The 21,386-nt window shown below is 41.7% G+C and overlaps 1 pseudogene; it reads right to left on the bottom strand.

Annotated features, from left to right (window-relative positions):
• Nucleotides 1-1,978: 1,978 nt before the first annotated feature.
• Nucleotides 1,979-19,517, bottom strand: LOC122444327 (annotated as a pseudogene).
• Nucleotides 19,518-21,386: the final 1,869 nt, after the last annotated feature.

The raw sequence follows: 21,386 nt of genomic DNA on the forward strand, positions 1-21,386 counted from the left end.
CTTTACCACCAAGATCCCCAAGCTACCAGGGAAGCCCACAGTTGATCTTAGTGAACAACAAATTCCTCAATTAATTCTTGAGTATCTACTGGGGGCTGGGCCACCATGTGTGTGCACAGAAGTCAAGAGCTAACAGTTTAAGTTAATGGACTTTTGGGGTAGGGTTTGATTTAGTAACAGAGACCCTTCAAATAGTACTTCCTTAAATAAGGCTGAGGTTTATTTGCCAGGATCTACTAGGCAGACTGCAGCTAAAACGGGGTTCCAAGGTACAAGGGACCTGGGTTCTGGCATTTCTAAGGCATTTCATTCATCATCTAAAATGGCTTAATGCCACATCCTCATTCCAGCTAAGAAGGAGGCAGAAATGGCACCAAGAAGGGCATGTCTTCTCCTTTTAAGGATATAACTCAGAAGTTTCATACACCACCTACTGTACATCCCGTTGTCACTTAGCCACATATAGCTTCAAGGAGGGGGAGGCCTAGAAACATAATCCTCATTCCAAGTGACTATTAACCAGGAAATATCACAGATCATATTATTCTGGAGAACAGGAGAGTGGATTTTGGGGAACAAATAACTTCTACTTCCACAGGGTTATATAAAATATGAAAAGGCATTTATGAAGCCCTTGACTTTTCTAAGCAAGGGTGTGCAATAGGCCTTCAAGTACAGGATTGGACTAAGAGATTTGGATTCTAAGAGTTGAGAACCAGGAGCTGTGTATCATTTATACCTATGAGAAAACAGGAATCATTCTAGAATATGGAACATTTAAGGCTGACATCCCTGTTTCCAAAGTCTCCCAGAGTACTTTTATTTTTAATAGCAACTGAACTTTGCATTATAATTACTTCTGAGTGTGGATGTGTCTGTCTCCCCAAGGGCGGGGACGCTGTTCCGTGTCTGACTCATGGTAGGTACTTAGTAAACATCGTCTGATCCGTTGTGGGGAGCTGACACACACTCCCATCCCACTTATGCCTTCTTGCTTACCTGAACCCTGACCTTCTCTTTTGAGAATTTGTTAGCAGTGCCGGGGGTGAATCCAAGTGATAGCTGAGGACCTGGATTCATGGCATCAACTCTATTCTTGGAATTCCATTGCTTCTTTAACTGAAGCTAACTTCATCTGGGGACTATCTGCTCCAGCTTCTGGACACCTTCTGTTCTGACTATCCATTGCCATGCAACAAACTACCCCAAAACTCAGTGGCGTAAAATAACTGCTCACAGACTGTCAGGAATTTGAACAGGGCAGAAGTAGAGATGGTTTCTTTCTGTTCCACAATGTTGGGGTCTCAACCAGAAGACTCAGAGGCTGGGGATGACTCAACATCTGGGTTTAGAACTATCTGAAGGTTTCCTCACTCTGATATCTGACAGTTGACGCCGGCTGTTTGGCTGGTACCTTCGCTGGGACTGTTGCTAGAACACCCTTTTACGCTAGGCCTCCCAGGAGGCTCAATGGTAAAGAATCCTCCTGCCAATGCAGGAGGCAATAGGAGATGTGGATTCCATCCCTGGGTGGGGAAGATCCCCTGACCCACTCCAGTATTCTTTGTCTGGGAAATCCCATGGATAGAGGAGCTGGTGGGCTACTGTCCATGGGGTCCCAGAGTCAGACAGGACTAAGCAAGAACACGTGCATGCTCAGTACCCAACACTTGCCCACAGCTCCCTGAACCTCCTGACCTGCGCAAGGTGCTCTTAATTCCTTCCCTCCTCTGATGCTCGCATCCACTTTGCCCACCTCTCTCCCTCGCCTCCTCCCTGCCCCCTTCTCAGCGCACCCCCACCCCCACTTTTTCTCTCCCACATTCTCTGCACCCTATCTTTGTCTCTTTATCCCCGTCTTTCTTTAAAAAAAAAAAAAAATCAATCCACAGAGCGATTAGATTTGCAAATGAGCGGGCAGGAAACGGGGGAACAAAGGGAACCAGAGCCGAAGAGAGAGCAGGTATAATTACTGTAATTAACTCAAGCAGCGGGGACAAATCCCCTCGCCCCGCAGCGGCTGCTGGGAGGTGCTGGGAGGCGCTGCGAGGCACCACAGGGGAGGCCGAGGGGAGCCCCCCCCAAGACACTCAGACCGCTCCCCCTCCCCAGGACCGGGGTGCTTGGAGGGGCCCGGCTGGGAAGCCCCTCCGGGAACAGTGCCTGTGTAAGGATCCATCTCATCTCCTGCCCAGGGCTCAGCCAGAGCAGCGAGCGGGGATCTGGGCCCAGAGAGAGTGCGGCCAGAGAACAAAATCCCCTCTTTCCCCTCTTACCTCGAACTTAGCTCTTTACCTGCTCTGTGACATCCTGAGAGTCTCTCTGGCTTCCCTGGGATCCACACGAGTCTAGAGACATTGGAGGAGGAAACTTGTCTCCCGTCCCATGAAACTGTCATGTCTATGTCCCCAGTTCAGTTCAGTTCAGTTGCTCAGTCGTGTCCAACTCTTTGAGAACCCATGGACTGCAGCACGCCAGGCCTCCCTGTCCATCACCAACTCCCGGAGTTTACTCAAACCCATGTCCACTGAGTCGGTGATGCCATCCAACTGTCTCATCCTCTGTCGTCCCCTTCTCCTCCTACCTTCAATCTTTCCCAGCATCAGGGTCTTTTCAAATGAGTCAGTTCTTCACATCATGTGGGCAAAGTATTGGAGTTTCAGCTTCAGCATCAGTCTTTCCAATGAATATTCAGGACTGATCTCCTTTAGGATGGACTGGTTGGATCTCCTTGCTGTCCAAGGGACTCTCAAGAGTCTTTTCCAACACCACAGTTCAAAAGCATCAATTCTTCGGCGCTCAGCTTTCTTTATGGTCCAACTCTCACATCCATACATGACTACTGGAAAAACCATAGCTTTGATGAGATGAATGTTTTTCGGCAAAATAATATGTCTGCTTTTTAATATGCTGGCAATGTCCCTAGGAACCCCACAAAACACACCTCTGGGCACTTGGAGTTTTCAACCACACCTTTGCAACCTGACCTCTCGGAGTGCCCCTCATGTCTTCATCCTCTAGCCAAATCTGACTTTTCGATACATCCTAAACATGTGCTGCATTCTCCTCTTTCTCTGCCTTCTCCTGTGAGATGGTCCCTTTCCTCCTGTGCTGCACTCCCCTAAATGCCAGGTGGTGAAACATTATCCACCTTTTGAGACACATTTGAAACTAAAGCCATTTCTGTGAAGTCGATAGCGATCTCACCCCTCTACAGAGGCCCACGGGCCTTGTCTTGTTTATGGACTTAACTTCCTATACTTCCTGTCCAACTCCTGTTCTTCAGAGAAGGTAGACAGACCCCGGCTTTGGATTCCCGGAGTTTGTTACCTCTGGGGGTCTGTGTCAGTCAGACCCCTTTCCCCTTCCAGTGACAGAAACCCCAAGGCAAACTGGCATAAACAACAAAGGGAATTTACTAGTTTGCAGTCAGGCATGGCTACATCCAGGAGCCCAAATCTTATTTTCAGGTCTTTTTCTCTCCTGTCCCCTTTCTCAGTGTGTGTCTAGACAGACCTCTATAGAATGTGGCCCCCCAGCATCCCCAAGCTGACATCATTCCTAGAGCCATCTGTCTTAGGGAGAGAGTTTCTTCCTCCCGTAGTCCTAGCACACACCTGAGAGCATCGGGCTGGATGGGGTTCAGACTGCTGAGTCAGTGATTGACCAGACTGGCATCAGACCCTCACGCCTGGAGTCTGAGGGGGCGGTGTGGCCAGGCCTGTTCAAACCACATTTGGCGGAAGGGCATACTCAGCCTGTCCTTCAATACTCAGCCCATGTACATCAGCTCTCTGATGCCTCCTCACCTGTTCTAGGTGCCCAGTGAAAGTCGCTCAGTCGTGTCCCTCTCTTTGTGACCCCATGAACTGTACAGTCCGTGGAATTCTCCAGGCCAGAATATCGGAGTGGGTAGCCTTTCCCCTATCCAGGGGATCTTCCCAACCCAGGGATCAAACCCAGGTCTCCCACATTGCAGGCAGATTCTTTACCAGCTGAGCCACCAGGGGAAGCCCTAGGTGCCCAGAATCTGTCATTTAGCCAGGTACACACCATTATGCTGCTTTCTGATGATATTTATGTTTCTGTTTGTTACAGCCTTGTCTGAGCAGCAAGATTATAGACCCACTGGGAGCAGGGATGTGACCATGTTTGTGTGCTCCCCTCCCGCCCTGATCCAGCCCTCGGCGCCTGGACGGCACTCTGGGGGACCCAGCCCAGCGTGCAGGTGAGTCTGAGAAATGGCTGGGTCCTTACCAGGTGAGTGACCTTGTGGAGTGCCCTGACCTCTCTAAGCCTCAGTTTCCACATCTGGAAATTGGGGCTATGAAAACACCTATTTTACAGAACTGTGAAAATCTCTTCTTGGCTAAGCCCAGACTGTTGTCCTCCAACTGAGTGATGGGTATTTAATTACCACGGAAGTAAGGAATAGGCATTCACCTCCTTCTTTCTGTGACAATGAGCTCTCCAGGCTCCCCTCTGTCTCCCTAGTTATTTTTATTTTCTTGGCCAGCTCCTCTTACCTTTTCCCTACATAGTAAACAATGTGCATTTGCATGGTCAATAGCACAGGTGTGGGTCCTACATTGTCCGTATTGGGGTTGCAGTTACACCACTTGTGAGAGTGTAACCTTAGGTGTTATTCTACTTCTCAGGGACACAGTTCCTTCATTTAGGGATCACTCCTCACAAAGTCTTTCTGGATGTCTAACCCCCTCCTCCCAGGATGGTCTAGATGCCTCACCTACAGCACCCTGGGAATATCTCTATCTTAGGAATTTGTCATTTTTCTTGTCTGTCTCCTCCACTAGACCATAAACATTAAAGACAAGGTTCTCATGTTCAAATGCCTAAAATGTACAAATGAGAAATCTCGGTAGTATTGAGTGAGTTAATGTGTGTAAAGCACCTAGAATAGGACTTGGTGGGGAGTGTTATAAAATTGTTAACTATTATTTCTATTTTAATGATCCAAACTGAAATACGTTATCCTTCAGCATCATGTCCTGTCAATTCTTTCTCCTTAAAACTTCTCGAATTCATTCTTTTGCTGCTTTCCTTCCCTCCTCCTAATTTCTTTTTTTAATTAATTAATTTTTTAAATTGAAGGATAGTAGCTTTACAGAATTTTGTTGTTTTCTTAACTCAGGCCCTCAGCATATCCAGCATGGATTACTCCCTCATTCTTTTAATTGACTTTCCTTATCTGTCTTGCCTTCTAATCTATTTTCCACACAAAAATCTGATCATATATATCCCGTTTTAAGTTTTCGAACGGCAACCCACAATGATGAGGATACAACAAAATCCAAACTCATAGAGTATGATGTACAATGTACTTCATGATTTTTTTCTTGCTTATTTCTTTAGTCTCGTCTATCTCTACTGACCCTTCACGCCTAAACATATCTGCTTGCCCTTCCCTCTTGGTCTAGAATGCTCTTACTCCCTTTTTATTTGGCATCCACCGAGCTTTCGTTTAGGGATCACTCCTCACAAAGTCTTTCTGGATGTCTAACCCCTCCTCCCAGGATGGTCTAGATGCCTCACCTACAGCACCCTGGGAATATCTCTGTCCTAGCAATTTGTCAATTTCCATGTCTGTCTCCTCCACTAGACCATAAACTTATTAAAGGCAAGGATATCATGTTCAAATGCCTAGCTCTTGGCACAGTTTCTGGCACCTCATCTGGGCTCAGGGCTTGTTGAATTAATTGAATAATGATCTCTACTGAATTTGTCAGGCGCCTTCTGATTGCAAGTGACAGAAATTGGCGTTAGGCATCAACTGGATCCCTGTACTCAAATGACACCATCAGGACAATATCTGTCTCCAGCTCTTGGCTTTGTTTTCTTCTGTCTTGGTTTCATTCTTAAGCTAGTGCCCTGAAAATAACCATCAGGAGCTTTGCAACCCTGAGAAATCCTGAAATTAATGGCATCTCTTTCCCAACATTTTCAGTGAAAGTCTGGACACTACTGTCATTAGACCAATTTGATTTAGTTGCTGTCCCAGGGGCATGAAATGTGGTGATCGGTCAGAAATAATAGAAATTTATTTCTTATAGTTCTGGAGGCTGGAAGTTCAAGATCAGTGTGCTGGTAGATTCTGTATCTATACTTCCTAGATGCTCATCTTTTGCTGTAATCATACATGGCAGAAGGGATGATGGAACTCTCCAGCATCTCTCTCTTTTTCTTTTTTAATCATCAGATAATTTGTATTTGGTTTGTTTAAGTAAATCCAGTCTTAATAATATATATGACCTGTTGCTTTACAGAAATAAAAAAACTACAATTAGTAATAATTCAGCTAAAGGTAGATTTAGACTACATAGATTTCATTAACAAATCGTTTGTTTAACCAACTGGCTTTAATTTTTTAACTTGTTATTTTATATTGGAACAGTTTATTAACAATGTTGTGTTAGTTTCAGGTGTATAGCAAAGTGATTCAGTTATACACATACATGCATCTATTCTTTTTCAATTTTTTTTCAAATCCAGGGGTTCTTATATGAGGGCACTAACTGCATTCCTGAGGGCTCCACCCTCATGATCTAATCACCCCCCAGAGATCCCACCACCTAAGATCATAATAATATGCCCATCTCTGGAACTGAGGGATGGTCATGTTCACCTGAAACAAAAGGACAAAATTCGTTTCATCCATGAGAAACCCGAGGCTTGGAGTGTTTCAGTGATTTGCCTGAGTTTAACCAGCTTACAAGAGATGGAGCCTGATTCTCAAACAGTCTGACTCCAGAGCCTGCCCTCTTAAAAAACAAGATTTTTAAAAGGAATTTATATACACAGTAGAAATTCCGAACAGTGAAAAAAGGTGTGTAGTGAACAGGAAGCTATACTTCAAGCCCTGACCCTGGTCCTCAACTCCCCTTTTCTTCCCCATAATCATTCAGCCAGGGGGTTTCATCACTTCTATGCTTTATTATGCTGATCCAGAATAGTCTGTCATCTAGGTCTAATATGTCCCCACTTCCAAGGATTTTACCCCATGCCCAGTTTATTATGAGGTGTTTCCATTTGGGCTGGCAGGAATACAAACTAGTTCCAGCCGGGTGTGATGTTGAGAAGCTGTTGGACTTACTGCTTTGCAGTGATTCTTTGTCAGCCCCTAGCAGCTTCTCACACGTGTCCTGGCCAGTTCTCAGGCAGTAACTGGAGGGAATCCCTCTGCAAGTTACGGGAGCTCTCTCTTCGCTCACACCCTGCCCTGTCCATCTAGCTGACGTGGACACCCTGATACAATCTCTGCCTCCTTAGCTCAGGGAGGCCATCAGGTTCCACCTGGAAAGGACGGCCTAGCAGTAAGCTGGGGCAACTGTATGGCCACTTCCTTCCTTTTCCTTCTCTTGTTGTTGTTATTTAGTTGCTCAGTTGTGTCCAACTCTTTGCGACCCCATGGACTGCAGCATGCCAGGCTTCCCTTCTCTTAGCCATCAGCAACTCTTCCAGCACTGTCTGCTGCACAATGTATTAAACTGTTATTTCCTTTTGTCATTAAAAAAAAAAAACCACAACTGAATAAGGAAAGAGGGTAGATCTCATTCCATTACTGCACCATTTCACCAGGACTTATGAAAGCTTCCAGAGATATTCAGTGCGTAAACAGGCATATATAGCCTCCTCTTTTTGCTGCAGTTTTGCACCTTACTTTAATTTCTTATTATCCTGCAGATTGTTCCCTATAGATTGACCTTAGTCTTTTAAAGACAGAGCCTGCAATCCTAACCCTTATTCGAGTCTGCTTCAGTGAATGACAGCTGAGTTATAATTGGCTGTAATTGATGCTCAGTAAATAGTTGATGAGTTGAATAAATTATGTTGAAACTGCATCCAGGTGGCTGGACTCTCGTGTTCTGATGACTGGAGGAAATAGGATATACCATATTCAGTTCGGGGTCCTTTGTGTTCCAGATTGCTCTGTCCTCTCCTTTTATTTCTCTCAAGTTTCTTCTAGCTTTCTGGCCCATTGAGGCTGAGACAGTAATATCTTTAGCTCTTGTCTTATCTCCCATTTGATAGTCTAATTTATAGGACAAAGCCACATCCTCTGTACAAAAAGGGGCACACGTACCCTTTTGGGGCAGCACTGTAAGTGTTGGAAGATATGGAAGTGTGCCTGGACAGCGCTTGGCCTCTAGAAGCTCAGCAAATACTTTTTAGATGAACTTGGGGCTAACTTGGGTCTTGTGCAATTACTCTTTAGGCTTCTGGTTGTCTGACATCTATTTAGGACCTATTAAGTGAGGCTGTCAAAGATTAGTATATAGAGATAATTCATTCTTACAAATAGAAATGGAAAATACACTAAATAACCATAGCAACAGAATTTAGTTGTTAAATTTGTGAGATAAAGTTATTAAATAATGATGAAAGGTTATCATAGAGCAAGACCCTGATGCTGGGAAAGATTGAAGGCAGGAGGAGAAGGGGATGATAGAGGATTAGATGATTGGATGGCATCACTGACTCAATAGACATGAGTTTGAGCAAGCTCTGGGAGTTGGTGATGGACAGGGGAGCCTGGCATGCTGTAGTACATGGGGTCACAAAGAGTTGGAAATGACTGAGTGATTGAACTGATTAGTATTATCTTAGTCTGTTTGGACTATGACAAAAATACCACAGATTAGGTGCTTTGTACAAGAAAACTTAAATTTCTCACAGTTCTGGAGGATGGGAAGGCCAAGATCAAGGTTCTGGAAGATTTGGTGTCTGATGAGAACCTGCGTCCTGATTCATATGCATCTTCCTATTGCATTCTCACATGGCAGTGGGGATACGGAGCTCTCTGGAGCTTCTTTAATAAGGGCACTAACCCAATTCATGAGTGCTCTGCCCTCATGACTCATCACCTTCCAAAGGCCTTGAAGCAGGAGACAGATGGGCCCCAGGCTGAGTAGCTGGGGTTTGTCCCCTGGGCACAGATACTCCAAGATGAAGATAATAGCAGGAGTGAAGTGGAGTTGAACTCTGCCCAGATAAGAGATGAATGGACCACATATTTATCATTCTTGAGATCAAGGAGACCTCCCCAATTTCACATGCACAGAAAGGCTCCTTGGGGGTCAAAAAGGAAGGGAGCACCACACTGTAGTAGGTGATGTCAACCTATTATAGGCCTTTTTACTAGAATCCTTTTTGGCTAAGAGATGCATGTGCACACTGTGAGGACCTTGGGGTAAATTAAATATGGACTCAGAGCCCACAAGGCAAGACGATTGGCCAGAGGAAGCCCCATGTAAGTGATTCAAACTACCATGAGAGCGTGACTCTCTGAGGCCACCCGTGAGAGTCTATTCACACATAAATTTTTCCTCCTAATAAACACTTGATTATTTTCACTACTTTCCATCTCTTTGTGGAAATTCATTTCTACAAAGTCAATGGGCAAGGCCTTGTCACTGGCCACTGGCCTAGTGGCTAGGTTTCAGTGATCTCACTGCAGTGGCCTGACTTCAATCTCTGGCCCAGAACTGAAACCCTGATTCAAGCCGTTGCAGGCCTTGGCCACCCACAATCAGCCCATGTCTTAATAGCATTACACTGGGGCATAGGATTTAATATGTAAATGGGGAGGGGGACAAACATTCAGTTTATAGCAAGTATTGACCCAATATAGGGATCTTAAAAAGGTGATAAAGGTTAACATGGCCCCCAAATGCAAGTCAGTCACTTTGGGATTTAGCTTTTTGTTACCACAAATTTGGAATCTAACACTCAGCCTTAGGTACAAGTTTACTATTTAACATCTCTTCTAGTTCTCATAGCACCCCGAAAAAATGGCATTATTTGCCTCATTCCTGTAGAACTAGTCGGGGACATATAGCTAACATATGGAGGAACTAGAATTTGAGTTCAGGTCCTTCTGACCCTAAAAGCCTGAGCTCAAGCTGCTCATGGGGGTTAAAACATTGTTCCCAAAGTGTGCTCTGTAGAAATCTGCTCCTATGGATGGTTATCAGCAAAAATGTGCCCTATTCCTAGGGATATTTGCATTTGTTTTTGAGGAATTTGCATTTTGGTTGTGATTTAAAGTGGGAGACAGTTCACACAGTGTAGGCACATGCCATTTCACTGGTATTTATTTGCAGGTAAAGTGTTTTATTTGTTTACAAATTGAAGGTTTATGGCAACCCTGAATCAGGCAAGTCTCTCGGTGCCATGTTTTGCTCACTTCCTGACTCTGTGCACATTTTGGCAATTCTCACAATATTTCAAACTTCTTCATTATTGCTATATTTGTTATTGTGCTCTGTGATCAGTGATCTTTGCTGTTACTATTGCAAAAAAGATTAGAACTCGCTGAAGGCTCAGATCATGTTTAGCATTCTTTAGCAAGGCAGTATTTTTTAATTAAGGTATGTACAAAGCTTTTTTAGACATAATGCTATTGCACACTTCATAGACTACAGTATAGTGTAAACAACTTTCATATGCACTGGGAAATAAAAAAAATTTGTGTGACTTGCTTTGTTGTGATATTAGCTATGCTATGGTGTTCTGGAGCCAAACCTGCACTATCTCCAAGGTGTGCCTGTATTTCCCATCTTCTGCCCGTGGTTCAGAGAGGAGTTTTAAACAGATGGTGGCTGGGTTGACACCTTGGTATATACGGTAGCCATTTCTATAAGCTGCCCAGATTGTATAAATCAGAATATCAGGATGACGAAGGCTCCAGAAATAGTTATTTAGGCCTACCTCTTCATTTTAAAAATGAGGAGATTGAGGCAAATGGAGACTACCTTATTCAAGGACACCACTTGCTTTGACTGAGAGTATCTAGAACTCCCTGACTCCTAGTCCAGTGCTCTTTACTTCTGGAATGAGTGTGTATGTGCAAAGTTGCTTCAGTTGTGTCCGACTCTTTGTGACCCTATGGACTCTAGCCTGCCAGGCTCCTCTGTCCATGGGATCCTCCAGGCAAGACTACTGGAGTGGGTTGCCTTGCCTTTCTCCGGGGATCTTCCCGACCCAGGGATCGAACCCACGTGTCCTGTGGCTCCTGCATTGCAGGTGGATTCTTTACCGCTGAGCCGCTGGGGAAGCCTGGGAATAAGAGAGTTCTTTCTAAATTTCCTGGCGATCGATGAGTGGTTTTATGTATATTTTCCCTCTGATTCCATTTCTCTGTGTTTTGGCTTATGTTCTTACTCTTTCTGTCTCGGGCCTCCTCCTGACTGTTCACAGTGAGAGGACAGGTTGATTCAAGGAAAAGGGGGCTAGAGAGTTGAGCAGAGGGGGCTTAGGATGTAGGACTGCAGTCTTGCATCAACTCTGATAGGGAGAGTTGTGCATCATTACACCCTGGATTTGTGACTGGAAAGCTATGAGTACAGGTAAGATTTTATAAGTGAATCGTATTAGGGTTGCTTCCTATATAAGACTACCACTCACCCTTTGCTTTATCCATTGCATCTCCAGAGATTTAACTTACAAAGATACATGAAAAAGGATATTTTGAAAAACACTGTATACAATAGGAAGAGACTGTAAACAACCTGCTGCTGCTAAGTCGCTTCAGTCTTGTCCGACTCTGTGCGACCCCATAGACGGCAGCCCACCAGGCTCTGCCGTCCCTGGGATTCTCCAGGCAAGAACACTGGAGTGGGTTGCCATTTCCTTCTCCAGTGCATGAAAGTGAAAAGTGAAAGTGAAGTCACTCAGTTGTGTCCGACTCTTCAAGACCCCATGGACTGCAGCCTACCAGGCTCCTCCGTCCATGGGATTTTCCAGGTAAGAGTACTGGAGAGGGGTGCCATTGCTTTCTCCATAAACAGCCTGGGGGCATGATTATAAAAACTGTGGTACATCCATAAACAGCAGAGTATATATGAGATGCAACGTGGCAGATCACATGGGCTAATATGGTGCAACCTACAAAATATATTAAGTTGAAAAAACAAAGAGTATATATGTTTTGGTTTGGGTTTCTTTGAAAGAAAGCCTCAGACAAGGACTTGGGTGCTGAGTCGTATACCATTGTGTGTGTGAGTGTTTATCTTATCTTGCATATTCTTTATCCATTCATCTGTTGATGGACACATAGGTTGCTTCCTTATCTTGACAATCGTAAACAATGCTACTATGAACATTGAGGGGCATGTATCTTTTCAAATTAGTGGGTTTTTGGATGTATTAATATACCCAGGAGTGGGATTGGTGGATCATATGGTAGTTCTATTTTTAGTTTTTTAAGAAGCCTCCATATTGTTTTCATCAGTGGCTGCACAAACTAACTTTTCCACCAATGGTGTACAAGGATTCCCTTTTCTCCACATTATCACCAACATTTTTTATTTGTGTTCCTTTTGATGATAACTGTTCTGACAGGTGTGAGGTGATATCTCATTATGGTTTTGATTTGCATTTCCCTGGTGATTAGTGATGCTGAGCATCTTTTCTTGGCTGTCTTCATTTCCTCTTTGGAAATATGTCTATTCAGTTTTTCTGCCCATTCTTTAATTGGTTTTTGCTTTTTTTGAGTTGTATGTGTTGTTTGTATATAGTGCACATTAATCCCTTATTGGTCATATCATTTGCAAATATTTTCTCCCAGTTAGTAGGTCATCTTTTTGTTTTATCAATGGTTTTCAACAGCTTTTAAGTTTAGATTCCATTTGTTTATTTTTGCTTTTGTTTCATCTTACTTTAGGAGACAGACCCAAGAAATATTCCTGCAATTTATGTCAAAGAGTACTCTGCCTATATTTTCCTCTAGGAATTTTTTATTATGGTACCTGGTCTTACACTTAGGTCTTTAATCCATTTTGAGTTTATTTTTGTGTGTGCTGTTAGAGAATGTTGTATTTTCATTCTTCTATATGTAACTGTCCAGTTTTTCCAGCACCACTTACTGAAGAGACTATCTTTCTTCATAGTATATTCTTTAATCATCCATGAAGTTTTGATCAATGATCATTTTAAGTTAATTTCTGTTTATAGTGTAAGGCAATGTTCAAAGTTTACTTGTTCCTGGGATATTCAATTGTCCTAGCAACAATTGTTTAAAATCCTTTCCTGTTGGATTGCTTTGGCAGTTTTGTCAAAAATTAATTGACCATATATGATTTGGTCTATTTCTGGACCTTTTATTCTATTCCACCCATCTATACGTCTATCCTATGTTAATAGCACACTGTCTTTATTATTGTAGCTTTATGATAAATCCAAAAGCAGTGTAAGAGCCAAGTATGGTTCTTACACTGTTTTCGGATGTAGCGTAGGAGGTAGGGTAAGTCCTCCAACTTTGTTCTTCTTTTTCAACCTTGTTTTTGCTATTTTAAATTTTTAACATTTACATATGTATTTTATTATCAGTTCATCAATTTCTATTAAAAAACCCCAAGATTACATTGAATCCCAATACATTGGAAAATATTAAACATCTTAATAATATTGTATCTGTATATCTGACAATCTGTAAATGTTGTATATACTTCCTTCATTTAGGTCTTAATTTTTTCAGTATTTTGTCATTTTCAGTGTGGAGGTTTAGCATATATGTTGTTAAATTTATCCACAAGTGTTTTATATTTTTTGATGCTGTCACAAGTAGTGTTTGCGGCAGCCAGCCTCCAGGTTGGCCCTCAGTGCTCCTCCTCTGCTGGTATTCATGCCCTTGTACAGTACCCCCTGGAACACACACACTTTGTACCAGGTCTGCGTGACTAACAGGATACGGCAAAGTGATGGAACGCCACTTCTGAGAGTAGGCCGTAAAAAGGCAACACGGCTTCTTCCTTGCTCTCTCTTGGATTGCTTGCTCTAGAAGATATGAGAACACCTCTACTTGGCGGTCCAGTGGGGTTAAGGGCAGATGCCATCATAAATGAGGAACTGAGGCCTCCACTAACAAGCCATGAATGAGTGATTTTGAAGGTGGAGCCTCCAGACCCAGTCGAGCCTTCAGATGACAGCAGCCCTGGCCAACATCTTGACTGCAACCTCTTGAGAGATCCTGAGCCAGATGACCTGTTGAATCTTCTCCCAGGTTCCAGACTTGTAGAAACTGTGAGGTAATAGATGCTTGTTGTTTCAAGCTGACAACTTGAGAATTCATTGTGTAGCAATTGAGAACTACTACAGCAGTTAAAAAAAAATGGTATCTATTTTATTTCAATTTCTAACACTTTGTTTTTACCATTTAGAAATTCCGATACACACACACACACACACACAAACACACAGACATGTATATATACACATACACACATGTACACATATGTAAAAAGAGACCTTGTTTTCCGTGTCCTTTCTGAAAATTAGCCTTTTGGCAGAGATTTTAGAATTTTCTACATAAGCAATCCTGTCATCTGTGGCAAAGACAGTTTTTCTCCTTTTCAAATCTGGATACTTTGTTTATTCTACTACCTTATTGGTAGGACTTTTAGTATAATGTTGAATAAAATGGTGAGGACAGATATTCTTGCCTTGTTTTGATCTTAAGAGGAAAGTCATTCAGTCACTCACCATAAGTATAATGTTAGCTGTAGGTTTTTCTGAGAGGTCATTTATCAGGCTGAGGAAATTTTCTTCTGTTCTTAATTTACCGAGAAGTTTAAAATTTTTTCTCTCATTTTTTTTTGTTACCAATACTAGATTTATAGTTTTATTATGGTAAAAAGTAGTTGTTACAGTGAGACCTACACACATATACAGAATGACATTTAAATTCATATAGAACAATATTTACATTTTAAGTTATACTTGAATTTAGAAGATGAAGTACAGCCTAAGCTTTACAACAAAGAAAAGAAAAATACATGAAGTAATAATAGAGTTAACAGTAAAAATAAAACCATCTGTTCTTAACACAGCATGTGGAAACTTTTTGTCAGAATGCTATAATACATCTTCTTAATCTGATTATCTAAACCATTAAAATATGGGCAGTTCAGTTTTATTTTGCCAGCAATTTGTTTGATGGGATTATAAACTAACATTTTTGAAAGCGAATCCAAGCTATTTTCAACCAAGTTATTCACATGGGATGGTAGGCTTCCTGGTTTTCACTTGGGAAATGTATTCTTATAGTTTTATGGTCATATATTCTTATAAGTTGCTCTGGCAACACTTCATATTGGGGTGCCCAAAGCTCTGAACATTTTGAAGAGTTGATCAACTTCTGAATTCACATGGAAAAGTGGCTTCTTTGTTGTTAACTCTGTATGGTGTCTGTACTCCAAATGTCAACTGGAGCTGAGCAGTGAGCTGACTTCAGTTGTGCTGGAGATCTATACCAGAGTGTTACTACCTCATGTTTATATATTCTAATAGGCATTCCAGAAGCTCTGGCAAAACCAGAATCAGCAAGCTTAAACATTCCTCTGTTATCAATAGGTTTTGAGGTTTTAAATCTCTGTGAGGAATTCTCCTAGGCTGACAAAGCACAGTCCATTGTAGGATTTGGTGCAGATAACTATTAACAAGTGGAGAACCCATGAAGAGACCTGGAGGGATAGAGTTTAGAAGTCAGAGATGAGATGTAACCTGGATTCCTGCATAACCACATTTGAAGGTGGACTATATTTGGGTGACAGTGTTCTAAAAGAGAAATTCCCTGAATTGCAACACGGTAACGCTTCCTCTTTACTTCCTAGTCTGATTTTCTTCATGGTTACCACTTGATCTGTAGTTTACCCTTACACATAATTCCATAGATACCTTCTCCAACTTGCTCTGTTTTGGAAAATTCATCTATGATTGCTCAATAGGAATGGTAGATCTGGATTATTATTCTGTGGTGGTGGACAATGGGGATGGGGTGTCAGAGGAGTGGTGAAGGCAATGACACAGTTACCATATGTGTCACTTTTCCTCCGCTCCAAGAGCCCTGAGATCTTTTATTATGAATAATTTTCGACTAATCTTTCTGGGTCTATTGAGATAATTATGTTCTTTCTTTTTGCTTTGTTAACATGTTGAATTGCACTGATTGATATTTGAATGTTAAACCAACCTTGCATTCCTGAGATAAAGTCCACTTGATCATCATGTATGAATTGTTTCTGAAAATATTTGATGAATTGTTGTTGTTCAGTCACCCAGTTGTGTCTGACTCTTTGTGACCCCATGGACTGCAGCGCACCAGGCCTCTCTGTCCTTCACCATCTCCTAAAGTTTGCCCAGGTTTATTTCCGTTGCATCAGTGATGTCATCCAGCCATCTCATCCTCAGATGTCCTCTTCTTTTTCTGCCCTCAATCTTTCCCAGCATCAGGGACTTTTCTGATGAGTCAGCTGTTTGCATCAGATGACCAAAATATTGGAGTTTCGACTTCAGAATCAGTCCTTCCAATGAGTATTCAGGGTTGATTTCCCTTAAGATTGACTGATATGATCTCCTTACCATCCAACGGGCTCTCAGGAGTCTTCTCCAGCAGTTGGAAGGCATCAATTCTTCAGTGCTTCTTTACAGTCCAGCTCTCACAGTACACGACCACTGGGAAGACCATAGCCTTGGCTATATGGACCTTTGTCGGCAGAGTAATGTCTGCCGTTCAGCATCCTGTCGAGGTTTGTCATCGCTTTCCTGCCAAGAAGCAAACGTCTTCTGATTTCATGGCTGCAGTCACCATCCACAGTGATTTTAGAGCTGAAGAAGAGGAAATCTGTCACTACTACCACCTTTCCCCCCTCTATTTGCCATGAAGTAATGGGACTGGATGCTATCATCTTAGTTTTTTTAATATTCAGTTTTAAGCCAGTTTTTCTATTATTTGAGGCACATTTGCATTTCATCTGAGAGAAACCAGGAGACTCTGCTCCCATTGGCTGCTTTTGGGATCACAGTGCTTCCTTGGTGCTTGAAACTTGGATAAATGGGTTTTCATAACTGTTTGAGATCCTTGAGGGAAGTGTCCAGACTGAGACATGTGGGAATTTTGGTAAACTGTTGATAATTTCCTGTCCGCTTGAATCAATATATTTGTGCAATCAAAATGTTTGTTCAACTTTAATTTGGAAGAGGAGTTGAAAACTGGGATAGTGAAAAAAAGAATGGAGAAGGAGGGCTGCTGGTAGAAACCTCAAAATAGGGAGAATATTAAGATATTAGCTACCCTAAGTGACAAATATTTACTCTTGAAATCATGGCCTTTAGGGATCTTAGCCACAACTTCAGGATCATTTTACATTATTTCTTTAAACACACCTTTTATTTTCCTGGGAAGAGCTTTGAAATTGCAGTTTTCCTCTTCCTTAATTTCCAGTGGCATACCGGCATCCGGTGATGTTTCAGCATACCTTTCCTTCTGCACTGGTGCCTGGCAGAGCCACTCCTTATTCTGACTCTGGCCTGTGTCCCTTCAGTGCTCTGAGGTCAGTAAGAGTTTGATCAGTATTTGTTGAGAGCTCAGTGTCCCCTTCTTCAAGACTCCAGGGAGATGGGTATGAGACATTATGATAATTTATTTTCACTCAAGGGCATTAAGACCAGAAAAAGCCTCTGTTGGCCTACTTCAGAGGCTGGGGTTAGTGTCTGTGTGTTATGAGTAGGGAGACTGAGACATGGGATTCTGAAAAGGATACTTTCAGTGGATAAAATGATAGAAAAGAGTCTGGGTGGCTCCATCAAGTCCCAAACAGCTATCAACTTCTCAAGGTTAACATGTGGAGAAAGACTACAACCTCTCCGCTTTCTCCTGCATCCAGGCAGCTGTGGGTCTTGGAGACTGCAAACGACTGCTGAGCGGAGTATAGCAATGCAGTCTCTCTCTGTCCTCTGTCTCATTTTTCATTCTCTCTCCTTGATCCCCCTTTAATCTAGACTGGGACAATCAGATGACAAAAGAGTTCTACTTTAAAACAAGTGCACTCAGGTATTTATAGTAAGGAAATGGACTGAATGAGCCAGCTGCTAAAAAATAGAAGGTCTGACTTTATCCATTCAGGAAGATTGTGGCCCAATGCAGTTAGGGATAAAATAAATCAATTCAGATCTAATATTTAGAAAACTTATCCCAGATTGGAATGGTTGGCCTCTCATGAGAAATGCTATAGATTTTTCCAAATTGGCAGCAATGGTGGGGATGGACTTTGCAGGGAAAAGGCTTGACATTAGCCTGGACATTAGAAGATATTCTCAAATCTGTTTTAGTTTCCCTCCAGAAAAATTGGTCCAAGTCATCTAAGCTCTGCACTACATAAATGTGAGTAAAGGTTGCTAAGTCTTTAAGGGAGGTTTTGGGGCTTTGACTTATGTTTGGGGAATTCTAATTCTACACCAATTTTCACACATGGGTAAGTTCAGTGAATGAATAAGCATATGCATAGCATTTACTGGGCTTTCCTGCTGGCTCAGATGGTGAAGAATCTGCCTGCAATGCGGAAGACCTGGGTTCGATTCCTGGGTCGGGATGATCCCCTGGAGAAAGGCATGGCTCCCCATTCCAATATTCTTGCCTGGAGAATCCCATGGCCAGAGGAGCCTGGGGGCCACAGTCCACAGGGTTTCAAAGAGTGGGACATAACAGGGCAAGTAACACTTTCACTACTGAGCACTTGCTGAGTGCCATGCACCATGCTAGGCCCTTCTCATTCTATTTTATTTAGGTCTCATCATAACCTTGGCATATGGTCTCCATTTTGTTGATACACAAACTGAGTCTCAGCTAGGATTTTTCAAAGCCACGTTGGTTGAGAAGAGCAGATTGAGATTTATCTAGCATGCAGGATAGATATGGAGTCTTGATTTATGCAATCCTCTTGGCATTTTATTCTGGGCTGTGCACTTAGAGACCCTCAATCAGCATTTATAATGAAGGCTTTCTTAACTACGTCTCTCATTATCTCTTCCTCCTTTGAGTTCAATAGCCTACTTGTACTGAGATGGTTGGATGGCATCACAGACTCCAAGGACATGAATTTGAGTAAACTCCAGGAGTTGGTGATGGACAGGGAGGCCTGGTGTGCTGCAGTCCATGGGGTCGCAAAGAGTCGGACAAGACTGAGCAACTAAACTGAACTGAACTGTTCAACTTTGCATCTGTGTTGTTTTCTTTTCCACTGTTTCAGTTTAGAAATGCTTTAAGGCACAAGGATAAAACCTCAACCAGTGTGGTGTTTAAAAAAAAAAAAGGTCTCAAGTTCTGTGATACACCTCCAATTGAGATCTAGTATCTCTGTCCCCTCTCCTTGAACCTGATAACTGCTTTGACCAATTGAATAATGAAGAAATGACACTGATTCCTGCATGAGGCTGAATCATAAAAAAACCCATGAAACTTCTACATAGGCCTCTTGGAATGCTTGCTCTTAGAACACTGCTATAACTGTGAAAAGCCTAAACCTCAGGGAGAGGCCACGCATGCTAGCACTCGGTCAACAGTCCCACATGAGTCTAGTCTTTGGCCCTTCCAGCTTGAGTACCAGACATGTGAGTGAAGAAGTACTCTTGGAATTGGATTCTGCAAGTCCAGTTATTCTAGTTCCTGGTTGTTTGAGTCACTTACCTGGTTGAGCCTTCTCAATAGAGGCCCCAGATACCATACAGACAAAGCATTCCAGATGGACCCTGTGTGAATTCCTGACCTGCAGTCTGTGAGCTTAATAAAATGACTTATTTTAATGTTACTAAGTTTTAAAGTAGCTTGTTACATTGTACAAGTAACTGGGATATCCAGCTAGCACTGGTTTACAGCAATTGAAATATGTATATATCTGTACTTAATGAAGTGAGATATTCAGAGGTAAGCCCTTGTTGGCATTAGTTCATTGCTCAGCTCTGCCATTAGGGACCCAGGATCTTTCCATCCATTCATATTGCCTTCCTTAATGTTACCTTTTGTCCTCATGCTTGTTGCCTCATAGTTTTGGCATAAATGCTGTAGCTCCAGGCATTGTATCAGCATTCAAGTTAGGAAGAAGAAAGGACAGCAGAGCTTGCCTCATCTATATAGTTTTATTAGGAAAGCAAAAGCTTTCCCAGAAACCCTCATGTCCTTACTTATGTCTCACCAGTTATAATTTTGTCATATGGCCACTCTGATGGGAAGAGAGGCTGGAAAAAATGAGCATTTATCTGGCATATTGCTGTTCTAAACACAGTCTGAATTTGCTTAGCAAGGACACAAGAGACCATGAGCACTATGTGGGCAAGGCCAGTGTCTGCCACATACCTCAATTGCTTTGCATTATTTTTTCTGGTTGGTTCAACTAGGTAGTGAGTTACTGAAAACAGAGATAATGATGATTACTTCTCTGGAATGCTTCTTAGCATCCAACATAGCACTGTGAATGTCATTTCTATTTAATGCATTCACCTGTTGAAGAAAGAGGAACATAATAAGGAGGTGATTTTTCCAGAGCAGAAGTCTTCACATTTTTTTTCCCTGCATAGCCCCTGAAAACATTTTGAGAGACAATGTATCTCCTTGTACATTTTTAACCTGGTATTTGCAGTTTTTGTTATAAATTTACATAAAAAATTACAAAGAATGTAATTTTTGGCAAGTAGTTAATACTGAAATTTTAAAATAAATCTTTATATTGCTTTTTAAAATTTCCAGTCTAAATACCATACTGATTTGATACTACTGTCTTCTGTTTTAAAATTTGCAAACGAGTTTTCCTTTAGTAGTTAGAAAAGTTTACATCTTTTCTTTTTCTCCTTGTACTCACATTTTCATTCCAGTTTCCTCACAGAATTTTATTCTAATGTAATATATTTTTAGGCTTGAAAGTTTGCTTTGTTGATTTGTGTATCATGCTTCTTTGCAACAAAAACATACACATAAGTTGAAACAGCAATTTAAAGCATTTCATGTGACTAAAAGGCTTTAAGTGCTAAAACATTACTTCTGGATTGAGTTATCATTGAAATTATTATACTATATAATTGAGAAAAGCAACATAAATATATTACACCTTTTGATACAGAATTATTAAACACAGAAGTGAAATTCATTGCAAATGTATATGCTGTGAGATGGATGGGATTTTAAAAACTTGTATCGCATATCTATGTATGAATATTACTTATTGCTTGAATGAAACAGTTTGGCATCAATTGCAAGCCTGTTATTGTTTATTAAGACATAAGTGTGGGCAAATGTTAAGTAGACTTATTGTGATCATCATTTTGCAATATTTACAAGTATTGAATCATTACATTATACACCTGAAACAAGTGTAATGTTATATTTCAATTAAAAAAAAAAGATGAAAGTGCTAAACACGTTCACGTAAATGGGAATGTAAGGAATATTATTATCTTTGAACTATTTGAACTACTTCCAAGTTGTATATCAAAAATCACATAGTGGCCTGTCATCAAAAATTAATTTTAATGACCTATCAGCTGACTGCTCAATTAGGTCCTCCTTTGATTATGTGGAAAACACCTGACTTGGAAAATAA

This window comes from Cervus canadensis, chromosome 6, assembly GCF_019320065.1.
Source record: "Cervus canadensis isolate Bull #8, Minnesota chromosome 6, ASM1932006v1, whole genome shotgun sequence".
In the NCBI taxonomy this organism is placed as follows: Eukaryota; Metazoa; Chordata; class Mammalia; order Artiodactyla; family Cervidae; genus Cervus; species Cervus canadensis.